The sequence below is a fragment of the Callorhinchus milii genome, unplaced genomic scaffold (genome assembly GCF_018977255.1).
Source record: "Callorhinchus milii isolate IMCB2004 unplaced genomic scaffold, IMCB_Cmil_1.0 Scaffold2, whole genome shotgun sequence".
NCBI classification, from domain to species: domain Eukaryota; kingdom Metazoa; phylum Chordata; class Chondrichthyes; order Chimaeriformes; family Callorhinchidae; genus Callorhinchus; species Callorhinchus milii.
The window spans coordinates 93,397,428-93,416,260 of NW_024704743.1; positions in this window are offsets into that span (position 1 = coordinate 93,397,428).

Consider the following 18,833-nt stretch of genomic DNA (forward strand, 5'->3'; position numbering starts at 1 on the left):
AGATAGTTAGGCTTGCTTCCAATGAGCCATACCTTGCCTTTTTTAAGCAAAGAAAAGAAAGCAGCACATAATCCCAGCTCAGTTAATGGGCTCTAATAATGTATTCTAAGTCATGCTAACAAGGTATAAACACATTTGCACAGAGATAATGACCATAATGATATGGTTAAAAACCAAGAGAAAGAATTGCAGAATCACCTCCATTGTTAATTACATAATTAAGAGCAACTGTGATTTGCTCTTTACACATAATTAGCACAATTCGCAAATTAGATCCAGTTTGTTGCTACAAAAAAATCAGTTAAAAAAGTTGATAGTAAGAATACAAGTTAATATAAATCTCCTTGCTCACCAATCATTTGTCCATGTTAACCATGTGGGGTTATGTTTAAACACTGTGATCGGATGAAATGTTCATGCTTACCCTGTTTGGTAAAACTGATGTGCACAGCTCAGTCAGGGACAGTGTAAATGAAAAGCAACGTTAAAGATTCTGGATAGCATTATGCCAAACCATATGTCCACACGAGCATCAGAGAACTTTTGAAATGTCACTAGGTGACGTTTTCAATTTGTCATATGTTCAGAGATCCCCAAGTTACAGACAACTTGTATTATGGGCACCAGACTGATTAGCAGAAGCCACCACTGCCAGAATGTATTTCATTTGTGATACGTATTATGACTTTCATCACTCAGTTTAATTCAGTTCAATATAATTCAAAGTCTTTCTTGTATTCATTTTTATTATGAATAAAACATGTTCACAGTAATTAGCTAAAAGCTATAATAATAATCCTTGCATTTGATATAGCTCTTTTCACGTCTTCTAGACGTCTCAAAGCACTTCACAGAATAGACTGTAATGCACAGTAATGCACGATTGTGTGTGGGACACTGCTGTGTGCAAATGGCTGCCACGTTTTGCCCACAAAATATACGAACAGTACACTTTACAGTATATTCTGTGAAGCACTTTGAGATGTCTGGAAGGCATGATAAGGCACTATATCAAATGCAAGGATTATTCTTATTTTATATTGTTATAAACAAGCTACAGCAGAAGGGCCAATATTTTGATTTAGAAACCACATACAATGGGAACATGTTTCCTTAAATAATTATTTATTTGTAGCTCATAACCATCAATCTATGTCTTCATATCACAAAACTTGCAGGTGTACCAGGAAAAAAATCCTTCTCTTTTTGAATAGTGGTATGGAATCGTTAATGTTCACCTGAACAAGTGGATGGGACCTCGATTGAAAGTCTCAAGACAGAATTTCCAACTAAGTGTCATTACAATCCCAGAAGATAGCGAACAAGCTATCTTCTACTCGCAGGATTCAAACATTCTGAGACAAAGTCAATATTTCTAGACACCGTGAAGGCCACATGTTCAACAGCTTTGAAGCGAATAACTAGTTTTATCTGGGAGGCATTAGCATGTGCTAGGAGAATTGGGAGTCAGGAGTTTACACGCGGGACTATGAAAATTTTTGGTCCACGGAATTGTTATTAATTTTTCAGTTTCGGTCTAGTTAGGTTCAAATTCAGGATATGTGGCGCCAGGGTTTTGCAGTATATGAGTTCAAAGCTCTGACAATTAGAATAATAATTGAACACACTGAATTATATTAACATACAATTGTACAATTGTTAGTGACTACGTCAGGATGTTTTGATTTTTATCACTGTAATGAGACTCTGCTGAAGCACTGGCGTACTAAAAGCTCTGAGATGTTACCCTGTGTGGAGTAGGCTACATAAGTACAAGTTGTTGTTGTCATCGTCTTATATCGAGGAGTCTAATATTGTCGTGGGATGGGAGGCTCATTCTGAAAGTCTCAGTGCAGGAATAGATAAGTACCAGTGAAATGTACATCTACAAGTTTTGTGACATAAAGACATAGTTTGATGGCTATGAGCTAAAAAATAAATGTTTCTTTAAGGAATCGTGTTCCCAATTGTAAGTGGTTTCAAAATCAACATATTTGGCCTTCTACTGCAGCTTGTTTGTGGCAAGTTTAGTAGCTGTAAATCAACAGTGATCTAAATGCTGCCCAAAGCAACGGAATTCAAAAAGTAAACTAATACTAGACCGTACCCAGATATAAATGTTAAATGGAACATTAATGTGGTTCAATTAACATTTATAATGTGGTATTGTCCAACTTTTATATCAAAAGAAGAGCTTCAGAATTTCACACACTTACCTTATTTTACTCTCCAAATGATATCACTAACTCATCAAATATTGGCAGCTTTGAATATGAAGACCAAAAGGAATTGGTGTGGGAATGATACATTGGTAGAGAAGCACCTACTATTCCAAAGTTAAGTGAAAGGGATTTTGTTGCATCTGGCTAGCATTATAACTAAAATGGTTGCATTTCAAGTTGACTTTAGGTGCTTTAATATGAATATGATACTGTATGTGCAAATGGCAAATCCTGTTGAACAACAACAACAAATTACACTTGTATAGCACCCTTCATGTTAGAAAGACGTGCCAGCATGCTGGACAGTCAGGGGTTTTTGGACCCGAGCTGGGAGATAGGGTCAGGAGGAGTAAAGGGCAGGGGGTTGGAGGTGGGAGGGTGGCTGAAGGCACAGTTGAAGAGGAATGTCTTTAGACGGGACTTAAAGGAGGCAAGAGAGGTGGTGAGGTGGACGGATTGCGGGACATAGTTCCAGAGTGTGGGGACAGAAATGCTGAATATCCGACCACCAATGGTGTGGCGGGAAGTGCAGGGGTAGCAGGCCAGTGTCCACCAAGTGGAGAGAGCGGACAGGTTGACATGGGGTTAGGATATTGGAGAGGTGGGGGGGAGCAAGATTGTGGAGGGCTTTGAAGGTGAGAATGAGGGTTTTGTACTCAATTTTCTGAGGGATGGGGAACCAATAAAGCCAGGCAAGAATGGAAGTGATTGGTTTGCAGAGCCTGCTGTGGAAGAGGACATGAGCTGTTGAGTTCTGAATGATCTGCAGCTTGTGGAGGGAAGAGTTGGGAAGTCCTGCAAGCAGGCAGTTGGTGTACTCAAGCTGGGACGTAATGAAAGCATGGATCAGAGTCTCGGGGGTCTGCGGTGAGAAGCAGTGGTGGAGGCGGGTAATGTTGAGAGTTGGGGAAAGGTGGAACGGGTCACTGCACGAATGTTGGATAGCTGATGGTCAAAAAGGGCACTGAGGTTTTATATTGGCTTGGTGAGGTGAAGAGTACAGCCATAAATAATGATACTGTCAGCAGCTGAGATGAGGAGGTGCTGCCGGGAGCCAAGCAGGAGGGTCTCTGACTTGCCAATTGAGCTGGAGGAAGTTTGCTCTCGTCCAGGACTTAATGTCGGACAGACAATTAGCCAGGACATCATTGGTCCTGGAGTCGAGAGTGGAGACAGCAAGTTAGAGTTGGGTGTAATCCACATAAATGTGGAAATTGACCCCATGCCTGTGAATGACATCACCGAGAGGGAGCATGTATAGATTGAAGAGGAGGGGACCGAGGACAGAGCCCTGAGGGATGCCACACATGACAGTGCAGGAGTTAGAGAAGAAGCCATTGGTGGACATGAAGTGCAGATTGTGGGAATGGTAGGATTGGAATCAGGCAAGGACAAAATCGTTGAGTTGAAGGTGAGAGGAGAGGTGGTGGAGAAGAACAGAGTGGTCGATGTATTGAAAGCGGCCGAGAAGGATGAAGAGATCACAGGTGGACAGAATGTCATTTGTCACCTTGTCCAGGGTTGTCTCTGTCCTGTGAGCAGCACGAAACCCAGATGGTAAGGGTTCATGGACAAAATGCTGGGAGAAGGACGGGCAAAGCTGGGAAGCGACTACTTCTTCTATGACCTTGCAAAGAAAAGGAAGATTTGAAATGGGATGGGAGTTGAAGAGCAGAGATGGGTCGAGAGAAGATTTTTTGAGGGTAGGGTTGATGATGGCTGTCTTTAGAGGGATGGGTGTGGTGCCAATAGACAGGGAGAGGTTAACAACGTCTGTTAGTAGGGGGCAAAGAGGTGGAGTTGGGAGGTAAGGAAAGGGGTAGGGATGAGGTTAAGGGAGAAGGTGGTGGGTTTCATATGAGAAATGATGGTGAGCGAAGAGGGAGAAACAGTTGTAGAGGTCAAAAGGGTGGAGGGAGGCATGAGTGGGGCCTGGAAGGGAAGTGAGAGGTGGGGAGGGGGTGGCGGTAGAGGAGGTAGAGGCGGCAGAGCTGATCCTCTTGACTTTGGATGCGAGAAAATCCATCACGTTCTCACAATTATTTTGGGGGGAGAGGATAGCAGAGGCACGGGAAAGTGGATGGAGAAGTTGATTAATGATAGAAAAGATAATAATAGTAGTAGTTACTGAAATGGGTAACAAATTATTCTTTCTTGTTAGACACATTCATTTGATGAATATTTCGATTTGTATCACTGTTGCCAGCCTGGCTCAATTGGTAGCACTGTTGCCTCTGAGTTAGAAGGTTGTGAGTTCAAGCCCCATGTTAGGACTTGGAGCCCATATAGTCCAAGTTGACACTTCAGTGCAGTCCTGGGTGTGCTGTATTGTTGGAGGTGCTATCCTTTGGATGAGATATTAAACCAAGATCCTATCTGCCTTTCAGGGCCTAAAGATCCTATGGCACTATTCAAAAAGAAACGCGAGTTTCTCCTGGGGCCCTGCCCAACAATCCAAAAATGAAATAGGTAATTCACTCAGTGACTGTTTGTAGGACATTGCTCTGCACAAATTGTCTAAACATACACTTAGACGTCCTCCTTCAGTATATCCTTTGAGATGTCCTCCTGACATGAAATCCAATGTAAATGTAAGTACTGTATTATTATTAACCTTTAAGCATAACCGAAACTTGACATTTCTTTTGACTTTAATCTTATCCCTCTACACAGGGCAATGAATGTATTTCAGTGGGAGTGCTCGCCTTGATAAATTCTAATAAATTCTAATAATAATAATAATAATCCTTGCATTTGATATAGCGCTTTTCACGTCGGGAGGACGTCCCAAAGCGCTTCACAGAACACACTGTAAAGTGAATTGACTGTATATTTGTGGGCGAACGCGGCAGCCAATTGCACACAGCAATGTCCCACAAACAGGCGTAGATTGAAAATGACCAATTTATTATTGTTTTTTGTTTTGGAGGGATTATTATTAGGCATGTGGAGTAAGGAAACTTGCCCAAGGTTTCACCCTGCCTGGAATTGAACTCAGGTCTCTCGCTTGCAAAGCGAGTGCTCTAATCACTGAGCTACAGGACTCCACAATTAATTAATAAATGGTTTATCTGAAGTTGCCCAGAGAAATTCTCTTGTTTTTCAAATATATATATTCATATTTATAGACAGGAAGAAGCATAAAAAAGGTCTAGAGAACCATCAAGCTCACTCTAGGGAGGGAAAAACCTCATCTGAAGGATAGCACCACCCACATGATGCAGCATTCCCCCTAGCAATGCACTGATGTGTCAGACATCCTGTGTGCTGTGAACGTTTTAGCTTTGCCCTGCAAAGGGGGGCAGAACCCTGAGGCAGGGAAGCAACTAACAAAATGTTAGTTACTTCCCTTCCTCCCCCAAATGAGATTCATAATTACTTCTATGGGATCTGTGCTGGAGTTGACTTAAACCTAATAACCCTACTCACAGAGCCTTGCTGCCTGTTTACTTTTTGAAGTGATTAAATTCCCACTAAAGGTTCTGCATCTTTATAATTAATTTTTTCAAGGACTTGATGTTCTTGCTAATATAACTGTGCATTAATAATAATAGCTATGCAGACACGGTGGGCCTACTGTGCTCTCTCAGTACTTTTGGACACCTCTGAAGCTTTCTCGATATTCATTCAACAAAATTTAACATACAAGAGCTAAATCAGACTGGAACCACTATCATTAATTTCAATTCTCCATAGCATAATAAAGCCTCCATGAACATGGATCTGATGAACCTCTCAAAGAATATCAATTTCTAAAAGTGTCAGTTTGGCTTAGGTGGTAGCAGTCTGCCCTCTGGGTTGAAAGATTGTGGGTTCAACTCCATCTCAGCTGACTTTTTTTCAACAAAATATATATTTATTTGTTGATATATATTTACGCTTATCTCAGACAGTACCCAACCCATTACAGAAGAAAAGACGCCACATGTTATTATCCTGTTACATGATGCAACAGACCACACCCCTTGTAGTGGGGGAGGGTTGCCTCTGAGCACTCCACTCCACTTTGGTGGAGGGAACAAGGCTTCTCCGCCTCAGGGTTCAGCCCCACTTTGCACAGCGCAGCTACAAATGTACCCACTCCCTATCCCCCCTTCCACCCTTAGTGGGAAGTGCAGACACGTTCACAGCACAGAGGATGTCTGACACTTCAGTGTATTGCTAGGGAGAATGCCGCATTGTGGGTGATGCTATCCTTCAGATGAGGTTCTTCCTGGTGGTAACCTTACCGGTTCTCTAGACCTTTTTTATGCTTCTTCCTGTCTATAAGTATGAATATACATATTTGAAAAACAAGGGAATTTCTCTGGGCAACAATCTTTCAGATAAACCAATTATCCACTTCATTGCTGTTTGTGGGACTCTTTTATGCAGCTCTATCCCTTTCAGCACAGATGACTTATACTTATTACATCTCATTAATCAGCCTGAGAATGTGTTGAGGATTTTCCTTGGTTAAACTTTTAATGAATAAAATTCATACATTTGATATAGAGCCTTTCATGTCAAGAGGATGTTTCAAAATGTTCCACATGACTTTACTGTGGAGTTGTAGTGACTGTATTTTGTAGGTGAATGTGGAAGGCTGTTTGTACGTAACAATGTCGCACAACAGCATGTTCAACAGTCTTCAAGTGAACAATTTTATCTGGGAGGTTATTTTTGAATAGTCCCATGGGATCTTTAAAGTCCACCTGAACAGACAACCAGGACCTGGGTTTAACATGTCACCTGAAAATTGGCACCTTCCAAACATCCAGTCCAGAAATGGGGCTTCAACCCACAACCTCGGATTCAGAGGGAAAATTGCTACCAACTGAGCCAGACAATCACTTGAACGCTTACACACCACTAAACATTAAAGGTGATACATATCATGATATTTTTTTAAAAAAACATTCAGTATACTGCTTCACAAAATATCCCCATAATATATAGAAATATATTGAAAAATACATATAATATAAAATCTTTCATATCATGTTAAAACAAAACAACTCAAACATGGGGTTCTCGACAATGTTGAACTTTTTCCTTCTCCTGTTTGTCACAACCGCTAAATTTTCCATTCTTCATCTCTTCTTCCTGTTTACTTTCAGGAGAAATAGAGTTATTGGGAGGAGAGTCTGCTTTCTCCTAAATCAAATTGAAATATACGCAAATCATTTTTGATATCGTTTTCTGTGGGCTGGACAACAGTCACATTAACTTAAGGGTTTCACTTCAATATGATGGAAATTTGCTCAGATAGGCAATGTAAAAAGAGACATTGTGCATTGCGAATTTCCATACAAATAACTTTCTTATTTATGATGACAGTTATTGAAATTGAGGGAGTTAAGAATACTAGAATCTGACCTGTTGGGACAAAAATATATATGCACAAATGTTTGGTGTCAAAAATGGCTTTCACTAACAAACTGCAAAAGAGACAAAATTGCTTTTAATCTGAATTTGATTCTTGAGCTTTTTTGTGTGTTTTAGGGCTCATCTGGTGTAAGTGAAGGGAGTTTTTCTCAATATGCTGGCCAACAATCCCCCAAATAAAATTGTTCATTTACTCCACAGCTGTTTTAAAGTCATTGGCGTGTGCATATTCACTGCCACATTTGCCCACAAAATATTCACAGCCACATCACTTCACAGGATATTCTGTAAGCAAGATCGAAAAGAAAGGTTTTCAGGTGAGTCTTGAAAAAGGGGAGAGAGGAGGCAAGGTGGAGTGATTGAGGGAGAGTGTTCCAGAGTTTCTGGGCGTAGTGGCTGAAAGCACGACCTCCAATGGTGAAGCGGAGGGTGCGAGGGACAAGCAGCAGGCCGGTGTCAGTCAAGCGGACTGGCAGGTATATAACAAGCCCTACAGATGAGCACTTGAGAAGCTCAGAGGATGCAACTACAATAAACTCAGATAATTTGTCACTCCAAGGGAAAAGGGATCAGTGACAAGTTATCAGGAGTGGCTAACCACAGGCCACAAGAGGGTACTGTAACTGGTGCTGCACTTAACATAGGTTGTGATGCTCAGATGCATCACAGAGGCCTCTGGTCTATTGGAGAGTCGTGTCGTGGGGCAGAAGGCCACAGTGCAGCCTCCATTAGACTAGAGGCCTCTGGATTGCATCCGAACATGCATGCCCAACCTCCACCGATTGCAGCACCAGTCACAGGATAGGGCAGGAGGCCTCTGTGATGAAACATGCTATCATAAAATAATAATATAGGTCGAGTTATCCGAAGTATGTACTTACAAGAATTTTTAGAATGTGACTAGTTATGTGTTAAGCGAGTGACAAATAAAGCCATTTAACATTTTGCAAGGGAAGCAGCTGAGATATTGGCAGCATGGCTACTTAAGTATGGAAACAGCCCTGGTCAAAGTCACTAATGACATTCTGAACATCTGTGATCAGGGCTCCCTGTGCCTCCTTGACATCTCTGCCACCTTTGACACTGTCGTCCACTCTATCCTTATACACCGCCTCTCCTTTTTATTTAATTATCGTAGACCTTGCCTGGTTCGATTCCTATCTCTTTCACCATCTCCACTTTGTGGCCTCTAACGGTTTCTCCCCCAGCCCCGGCACTGTCACTTCTGGCGTCCCTCAGGGCTCTGTCCTTGGCCCTCTCCTCTTTAATATCTACATGCTCCCCCTTGGTGACATCATCCGCAGACATGGGGTCAACTTCCACATGTATGCGGATGACTCCCAACTCTATGTTTCTGCCTCCACCCTCAACTCCAGTACCACTACTGTCCTGACAGACTGTCTGTCAGACATCAAGTCTTGGATGAGGGCAAATTTCCTACAGTTGAATGTGAACAAGGTTGAAGTCCTCCTGATTGGCTCGCGCCAGCGCCTCAGCACCTCAGGTTCTGGCAGCATCAACCTCCATGGTTCCACACTTCAACTCACCAGCCAGTCAGGAACCTCGGTGTCTTGTTCGACCCTCAACTGTCTTTTCTTCCCCACATCCAAGCCATGACCCGCTCTGCCTTCCCTCACCTCCATAACATCGCCTGACTCCGTCACTACCTCACCCTTCAGGCCGCTGAAACTCTTGTTCATGCCTTCATCACCTCCAGACTCAACTATGCAAACGCCCTGCTTGTCGGCCTTCTCAACTCCTCCCTCCACAGGCTGCAGATAATCCAGAACTCTGCAGCCTGTGTCCTCTCCCCCACCAAACTCTGTGACCCCAACTCCCCCATTCTCGCCCAACTCCATTGGCTCCCTATCCTTCAGAGGAACCAGTTCAAGATCCTGGTTCTCACATACAAAGCCCTCCATGGCCTCGCCCCAGCCTACCTCTGCGACCTCCTAACCCCCTACCAACCCACCTGCTCTCTCCGCTCAGCTGGCTCCAGCCTGCTCCACATCCCCCGACCCACCTGCCCCACAGGAGAGCCTTCAGCCACTCTGCCCCCAACCTCTGGAATTCCATCCTCCAATCACTCTGCCTTGCCCCTCCTTAGCCTCCTTCAAGTCCCGCCTCAAGACCCTTCCCTTCAACCATGCCATCGACCACCCCCTTCCCCTCCCCTCTCCCCCCCCGACCCCAGCTCGGGTCGGAAATGCTGTATACTGTCCAGCGCCTTGGGAATTTCTCCCGACGTGAAAGGTGCTAAACAAATGTAATCTTGTTATTGTTAAGTAGTAGCGGCTATTTAAGCCAGGGTCTTATGATCAGGAGTTTACTGTATGCTATTTGAGGAAAGCATATTACACACGGTATTGTACATTATAGTGAAAAGAGGCAACATTGTAAATCAGTGAAAACAGACATTGTGAACACAGTGAATACAGGATTCGGTGATCATTTTCTTTAGTTATTATAATTTACATTTCATCAGGAATGACAATAAAAGGCTAGCTGGGTTAGCTAGGCACCCGAGCTGGGTCGGGAGGTTCTGAGGAAGGTGAAGCTAAAGCTAACTCTCTATTTAAGGACACCTGTAATTCCCTCAATCTACACATAATTACGCCAAGCACGTATTAGCTCCCCCCGAATCCAAAAGAAATCTTCAAGGAAAAATCAACACTGTCAGCACCAACAACATGATTACCAGACAGATAATCTATTCCACAGGTCCATATTTTTGGTCAGTCTGACATATGCAGAAACCCATCAGGATGATTAAGTGTATCTAAACCAGACTAAAAGTTGCATACATAATGCTACTTGCACATGAACATTTTCCTAAGTCTGGAATAGAATGTGCACTCTCTGCCTAGAGAGACGCACCTTGCTTACCTGAAGCCAGAGAGTATTGGGCATAAGATGACAAGAATCAAGGGGACCCCAAATTATGTGTCAGGTATTGCTGGAGTTCAACAAAGTAAAACTGCATTGTTTGCCATGCAGAGCACTTCCTAGCAAACTTCCCATTGCTTCTCCCAGTAGGACCACCCTATCCATAAGGGTTTGGATTGCAGAGCTATCTGTCACCTGGCTGACCAAACCAAATACAAATAATTTAAGCATCCTAAATGCCTGTGTTTTATTGGCATTGAGTTGCAAAAGCTCAGTTTGAGGAAAGTCTTTGCTGTTATTTTAGTTATCATTTTGAAAAAAAACTCACAAGATTTTGATTATCTAACAGGGAAGATTTATCAGCAACTAAATTTACCATTCAGGCTGATTTCAACCAGCAACATATCCAATTGAGCACCTCCAAATCATGCTATTTTATAGGACAACTTGGGTGAATGCAAAAGGAAGGCACATATGCTGATATGTGCGATCTAGACTCATACAATGATCCATAATAATCATAATAATACTAATAAACTTTGCATTAATAACATCTTGATGTAATGCTTTATCACATCATTGAAGTGTCGCAAAAGCTTCACAGAATTTTACTATGAAATATAGTCATTGTATATTTGTGGGCATACGTAACAGCCAATATTTGCACAGGAATGTCCCCAAAACAGCCATGAAGTGATTAGGTTATATAGTAACTGTCATAATATTAGGCAGGAGCATGCCATTATTCCATCTCTCTATCCGTTCCAATATCTAAGAAGATTCATTTGATGTACCTAACTAAATCTGATTGACAATAAATTGGAGCTCTCCCAACAATGCTCTGAGGCAGTGAGTAAAGCAAACCAGATGTTGGGATGTATCAAAAGATCAATAGCAAGCCAAAATAGTGGGGTTATCCTGCCACCATATAAAGCATTGGTGAGACGATACTTAGAGTATTGTGTGCAGTTCTGGTTGTCGCAGTACTAAAAGGATATTGGAGAAATCTAGAAGATATAGAGGAGAGCAAACAAAATGATTGAGGGAATGGAGGCACTGGACTATGATGAGCAACTAAGTAAATTAGCCACATTCACGCTGGAAAAGAGAAGATTGAGGGGCGACATAATTGCTGTCTTTAAGATTCTAAAGGGGCTCGACAATATAGATCATCACAGGCTGTTTCAACTTGTCCAGAATAGTAAAACCAAAGGTCGTGGCCTGTGATTGAAGTGGGGTACATTCAGAATCAATCTACACAAACACTATTTCAGTAAGCAAACAGTGAACCTATGGAACAGGCTCCCTAGGGAGATGATTGAAGCAGAAAGTGTTGATTCTTTCAAACACAGATTAAATTGTTTTCTTTTAGTAAATAGCATTATGGGATATAGTACATAGGTAGTTTGGGACATATGTGCATGCGACCACCAGGAAGGTGGAAGGCGAACTAGATGGAACTTGGTCTTTATTTGTTTTGCATTTCTTATGTTCTTATATGTAAATTGAATCAATGACCTTGAATGCTTTTCGTTGTCAGGAATTTGTCTAGTTGCTTTCTGAAACCCTTTCTAGTGTCTTGTTCCACCATCTGTACAGGAATTTTATCATTCTTTTGCTAAAAAAATCCGGGGTAGCCTATTCCCTACCAACCTGCCTGGTCCCTCTGTTCAGCGGGCTCCGGTCTGCTCCATGTCTCCTGCCTGACCTGCCCTACCATCGGTGGCAGGGCTTTCAGCCTCTCTGCTCCCACACTCTGGAACTCCAACCCACAGTCCCTTTGCCTCGCTTCCTCCCTTGTCTCCTTCAAGGCCGGTCTCAAGACCCTCCTCTTCGATCGTGCCTTCCCTCACCCCTACCCATGCCCCATGCTCCCGTCCTGACCCCTGACTGTCCAGCACCTTGGGACGTCCTCCCGACATGAAAGGCACTCTATAAATGTAATTTTGTTGTTGTTGTTCTCTTTTATTCTAATCTTGAAAACATCACCTTCCCCCTTGTTCAGGAATTTTGTACTTGACAAAAAAATCTGTTCCCACTCATTTTCACCATCCATTGACTACCACTGGAAGTGTACATGTAGATGACTTTTAAGACACAGACCTTTATAACAGTCGCAGTTGTAATCCAGTCTTGTAGTGCTTTGTTTTCATTGAGATGTCAGGTCATCGGCATCTTCTTTTGGAAAATGTTTCAATATAAAAAGATATGAATCTATTCACTGTGTCCATTCATTTATAATAACTATTCTGTATAATACTTCTTTTATTCACCTTCATCATACTCCTTTTCAATGGTGATATTGTTCATTACTTTTCACTAATTTTCCAGAAACGTGGATTATATCTTGGCTTTTGTTGGTTTTCTACTTGTTCAGCTGTGTATTATTTAGCTGTAACACTGGGGTTAATTTTATAGATAAAGCTTCAAGGCATTGATCTTTAATTATGGTTCTACTGCTTTCAACAGCAATGTATAATAGCCCAGTTAACATCCATGACACGGCCTGCTCAAGTAGCACAGAATTCAGCACACCCTCCTCATTTGTAATCGTTTTAAACAAAAGCCAGTTCGATTCTTCAGTTATATTGTAAAATCAGTCCCCAAGGAACCACAGGAGACATTTTATCAGATTAGAGGGAAACCTTGCCAATTACACATCAAAAGAGAAGTTAAGGCAGAATGCAAAATAAAGGCTAAACAGGAAATAATCTCAGGAGTAGAAGAAAAACAGTGGGAAGTTATACACATATATATGTATATATAAAGCAGGTGGAAAGAGAACAACGGAATGGCAAATGAGGTTGAAGAAAAATGATGCAGTTGAGAGAAATGTGCTGATGGAAGCAGACACAAACTAATATGATTCCCTGAGAGTATCTCTTTCCCAGTGATGTGCTTGTACAATACAGCTTGATGAATGGCAGCAACATTTTGTATCAAACTAGGTCACCATTTATCTTACTGCGTATAATTTTTCTCTTTTGGCATATGTTCATTACCATTCTTTCAGGTCTCTCCAAGTTAAAAGCGCTCATACCAAATTTGCTGTTTCAGCTCCATCAGAATAGCTTGCGTCAATATAAAAGCTGTTAACTGATTGCAAAATTGACACATTTCTAATCTAAATCAATTTCCCAGAAAAAAGATCAGTACTTCTATCTTTTTTAATAGTCCTTTACCATCACCTTGTTTAGTCATCATTTTTCTGTGGCCAGAAACACATTAGTTCAATAGTTTGAGACAGTAGAAATGCATGCAGGGAAGGTTAATTATAAGGTTAGCACACCTAGTATAATGCCAGCTGTGTTACAGAAGTCCATCAATTTCACCCCTTGACTCAGTTCTTCATTACAAAATGTCAAAGGACCATGCTTCAGCAGTTGTGCACAGAGTTCAAAGTGGTGCCCTTCAAGAACCATGACTTTCACACCAACAGTCACTGGCAGAGAGTGATATAGATTGGGGGAAGGAGCTTTCACATTCTTTCATGATCCAGCAGCGTGAACTGTTTTGCAGACCACAGCAACACTGCTCACAGAGGACTCCAGCTAAATATTAAACCAATCTTATTCATAAAGAAAACCTCAGAGTTTAGAACTGAAACCCATGATATGGGAGTTAAGACAATACTTTTTTTCAAAAGGAAAAAAAATTACATAGATGATTCCTGTTCAATGAAATAGGTTGGGATCGAGAAAAGCTATTTGTAGCTAAATATTAGACTGTCAAATTGAGTTTTTTGTTAAATAACAGCAACAACTTGCAATTATATCATGCCATTCATGCGGGGTAGTGTCTCGGAGCACTTAAATACTTACAGCTCAAAAGATTTCAGAAATTCAGAGGGATAATCTGTAAGTAAGATGTTACAATGCAGAGCGTTTCTAAAACCCAACATCAAATGTGCCAAATGGTGCCATTCTTCAGCCTCTGCATATTTCAATTGCTTTACAGAAGATGAAGAATTCTATACATCTGTGCTAAACTCATTTATTTCTATCAAACCTCATGTCACGACTTTGAGCTCATAACATTGTTGAAGTTGTCGTCCTTCAGGTGAGATCTTAGCCATGGTTCTGTCTGCTTGTTAAAGATCCCATGATAGAATTCAAAAAAGAGAATTTCTCCTGGTCAACAATTCTCCAGATAAAATTGATCATTCACTTCATGGCCGTTTGTGGGCATTGCTGTGTGCAAATTGACTTCTGTGTTAGCCTACAAATATATAATTACTATACTTCACTATAAAATTCATGTAGCTACTTCGAGACATTCAGATAACATGATGAGGTGATATATCAATAGCAGAAACTATTATTATTTCCAGTTACTGGAAATTGTTCCTACTCTCAATTACAAAATCCAATTTTTAATTATGAAATTAGTTATGAAACAATGCAATATTGCCCCATTTTACTCACAGAGAAACATCTCAAAGCACTTCAACAGTAATTATTATCAAGTGTTCTTTTTCTGGCCAAAAGAGCAGCCATTGGTATCAGCTAGCGCAAACAAGCTTCAGTGTCCTGCTAAACAGCACTCAAATCATTATAGTTATGAGGAGAGATTGGAGAAGTTGGGTATATTTTCATTGGAGCAAAGAAGGTTGAGAGGGAACCTGGTAGAGCAGTACAAAATAAAGAGTTTTGACAAGGTAAATAAGGAGAAGCTATTTCTACTGATAAAGCTGTCGGTCACAAGATGATATAAGAGAGTCACAAGAAGAGCAATTTGGAAAATTCATTCTACTTAGTGAGTTGTTAGGAAGTAGAAGGTCCGGCCAAGCAAGGTGATAGACTCAGATTCCATTGTGGGTTTCGAGAGGGATATAAACAACTAAATGAAAGATAGTAGCTAGAACAACAACAACAACAAGATTCCATTAAAAGAGTGCCTTTTACGTTGGGAGGACGTCCCAAGGCGCTGGACAGTTGGGTCGGGATCCGAGCAGGGGGGAAATGGTCAGGGTGAGGGGAGTGAAGGGAGGGAGCAAGGAGGGGGTAAAGAGTTGAGAGGGGAGCTGAAGGCCCGGTTGAAGAGAAAGGTCTTGAGACCGGCCTTGAAGGAGGAAAGGGAGGAGGCAAGGCGAAGGCACTGGGGGATAGAGTTCCAGAGCCTAGGGGCTGAGAGGTTAAAGGCCCGGCCACCGATGGTAGGGCGGTTAGGGCGGGGGATGTGGAGCAGACCGGAGCCAGAGGAACGGAGGGTATGGGCAGGTAAGTAGGGGGATAGTAGGTCGGAAAGGTAGGAGGGAGCAAGGCCGTGAATGTCCTTGTAGGTGAGGATGACGATCTTGAATTCGATCCTCTGAGGGATGGGGAGCCAGTGGAGGCGAGCAAGGGTGAGAGAGAGGGTGAGGGCGAGGGTGAGGGCGAAGGTGGGAGTGATGTGGTCGCGAAGCCTGGTGCGGGACATTACACAAGCTGCAGAGTTCTGAATGACCTGCAGCTTGTGGAGGGAGGTGCCAGGAAGGCCGACGAAGAGAGAGTTCCCATAGTCCAGCCTTGAGGTGATAAAGGCGTGGACCAGAGTTTCAGCAGCGTGAGGGGTGAGGTAGTGCCGTAGTCTGGCGATGTTCCGGAGGTGATGGAAGGCGGTGCCAGTTGTGGCGCGGATGTGGGGAAGAAAGGACAGCTCAGGGTCGAACAGAATACCGAGGTTCCTGACTGGCTTTGAGAGGTGGAGAGTGCAGCCTTGGATGCTGATGCTGTCAGCGCCTGAGGTGCGGAGGCACTGACACGAGCCAATCAGGAGGGCCTCAGTTTTGCGCACGTTGAGCTGAAGAAAGTTGTCTCTCGTCCTGGACTCGTTGTCGGACAGGCAGACTGTCAAGACATCGGTGGTCATGGAGTTGAGGGTAGAAGAGGAAAGGTAGAGTTGGGTGTCATCCGCATACATGTGGAAGTTAACCCCATGTCTGCGGATGATGTCACCAAGGGGGAGCATATAGAGGGTGAAGAGGAGGGGACCGAGGACAGAGCCCTGAGGGACACCACACGAGACAATGCGGGGGCTGGAGGAAAAGCCGTTTGCAGAGACAAAATGAAGACAGTGGGAGAGATAGTACTTAAACCACTCAAGGACAGGGCCTTGAAGGTTGAGGTGGGAGGACAAGCGGTCGAGGAGGATAGAGTGGTCGACCGTATCGAATGCGGCTGATAGGTCGAGGAGGACGAGGAGGCAGAGGGAGCCCTGGTCGCAGATGGTCAGGATGTCATTAGTGACCTTGACCAGCGCAGTTTCTGTGCTATGGGCAGCACGGAAACCTGACTGGAGGGGTTCAAAAAGTGAGTGGGTGGAAATGAAAGAGCGCAGCTGGGAGGCGACGAGTCTTTCGAGAACCTTGGACAGGAAGGGAGGTTGGAGATGGGCCGGTAGCTTGATAGCTGCGACACATCAAGGGAGGGTTTTTTTCAAAGTGGGAGTGATGGTGGCAGTTTTGAGGGGAATGGGAACAGAGCCAGAGGAGAGGGACAGATTAATGGTGTCTGTGAGAAGTGGGGCAAGGAGGTGGAGCTGGGAGATAAGGAGTGGAGTGGGGATGGGGTCCAGGGAGCAGGTGGTGGGTTTCAAGGACAGGATGAGTTTGGTGATAGAGAGTGGGGAAACAGGTTCGAAGGTGTGTAGGGGAGGATGGGTAGGAGTCGAAGTGTGGGAGGGAAGGTGTGGGCGGTGGGTGGAAGTTGGAGGGGCAGTGACCGTGGAGTGGTTTCCCTTGATTTGGGATTCAAGGAAATCCAGCATCTCCTCGCAGTTAAGGTTGGAGGAGATGACCTGCGCGGGATGGCGGGGGGGATGGAGGATTCGGGATGTGGTAGAGAACAGAAGCCTGGGGTTGGTCTTCGCCTCCAGGATTATCCTGGAGTAGAAGGATGACTTGGCCGAGGCTAGAGTGGAGCGGTAGGCTTTGAGGAGGTCCAGCCGATTTGCCGGTGGACCGTTAGGCCAGATTTGAGGCAGGTGCGTTCAGCGGCCCGCACCTGGCTCTTCAGTGAGCGGAGGTGGGTGGAGAACCAGGGGGAGGAGCGAGAGAAAGAGACAGTACGGGAAGTGTTGGGGGCAAGAGTGTCGAGTGTGGAGGAGAGGGTGTTGTGGAGGAGTGTGAGAGCAGAAGAGGGGTTAGTGAGGGATGAAGGCCAGAGGCAGAGGAGTTCACAGGACTCCAAGGCAGCGATTAGGGATTGTAGGGGTAACTTCTTCCAGGGCCGGTAGAAGATGGTGATGGGTCTGGTGGAGGTAGGGAGGGGGGTGGACGTGGTGAAGGAGATGAAGTGGTGATCGGAGACGGCCTTATCGGTAATGGTGACATCCGAGACACTGAGGCCCCGAGTGATCACCAAATCGAGTGGGCGTGAATATGAGTGGCGGAGTTGATGTGGAGGAGAGGTTGAGCGAGGAGAGGAGGGAGGAGAAGTCCGAGGAGATGGAGCAGGAGGGGGTGAAGTGCAGGTTGAAGTCGCTCAGGATGATGAGGCAATCAGAGCAGAGGCAGAGAGATGTTAGTAGGGTAGAAATATCGGAGATGAAGGTGGGAGAGGTTTTAGGGGGCCGGTAGAGGAGGAAGATTTTGAGTGAGAGATGGGATGGGTGGGAGAGGGTGAAGTGCTCAAAGGAGGGGAAAGAACCAGAGGAGCAGGGTGATAGGGAAACTGGTGTCCTTGAGATAAGGGCTACACCACCGCCATGGTGGTTGGGGCGAGGGATGTGATGGGAGGTGTAGCCGGGTCGTGTGGCTTCTGTGAGGAGGAAGGTGTCGCTTGGGGTGAGCCAGGTTTCAGTTAAGGCCATGATGTCAACGCTCTCATCAAGGATGAGATCGTTGATGACCAGGGCCTTATTACAGAGGGAGCGGACTTTTTGTAGTCCGATGTGGAGGGAGCGGTTGACAGAAGGGTGTGTGGGGAGGGAGGGGTTTCCAGTTTGTGAGGCAGGGGTGGCGGGAATGGGGATGAGGGAGGAGAGGTTGGCTCCCCGGGTCTGTGTCCGAGGTGGCTGGCGAGTGTGGTGGGGAATGGGGTAGTCGGTGTGGCTGCTGCTGGACAGCCAACGCCAAGTTCCACGGTGAGCCCAACAGAGGACTCCCAGGCTGGAACAGAGGGAGGTTATGGGAGGGTCAAGTGGGGATAGAAGGCGAGGGGGACGGAGTGAGAGGAGGACAGAGCGGGAGAGATGCAGAGGGGGGAGGCTTTGTGGGGAGGGAGGGAGGAGGTGAGGGGACTCGGGTCAGGGGTATGGAGACAAGACAGGGAAGTAGGATTGAATGATCACCTTTCGCTGAGAAGCTGTAAATTTCTGTGATTGTAAAAGTCATAATCCATGAGCTGAATGTCCAATATTTCAGGACTGGCTTCAAAA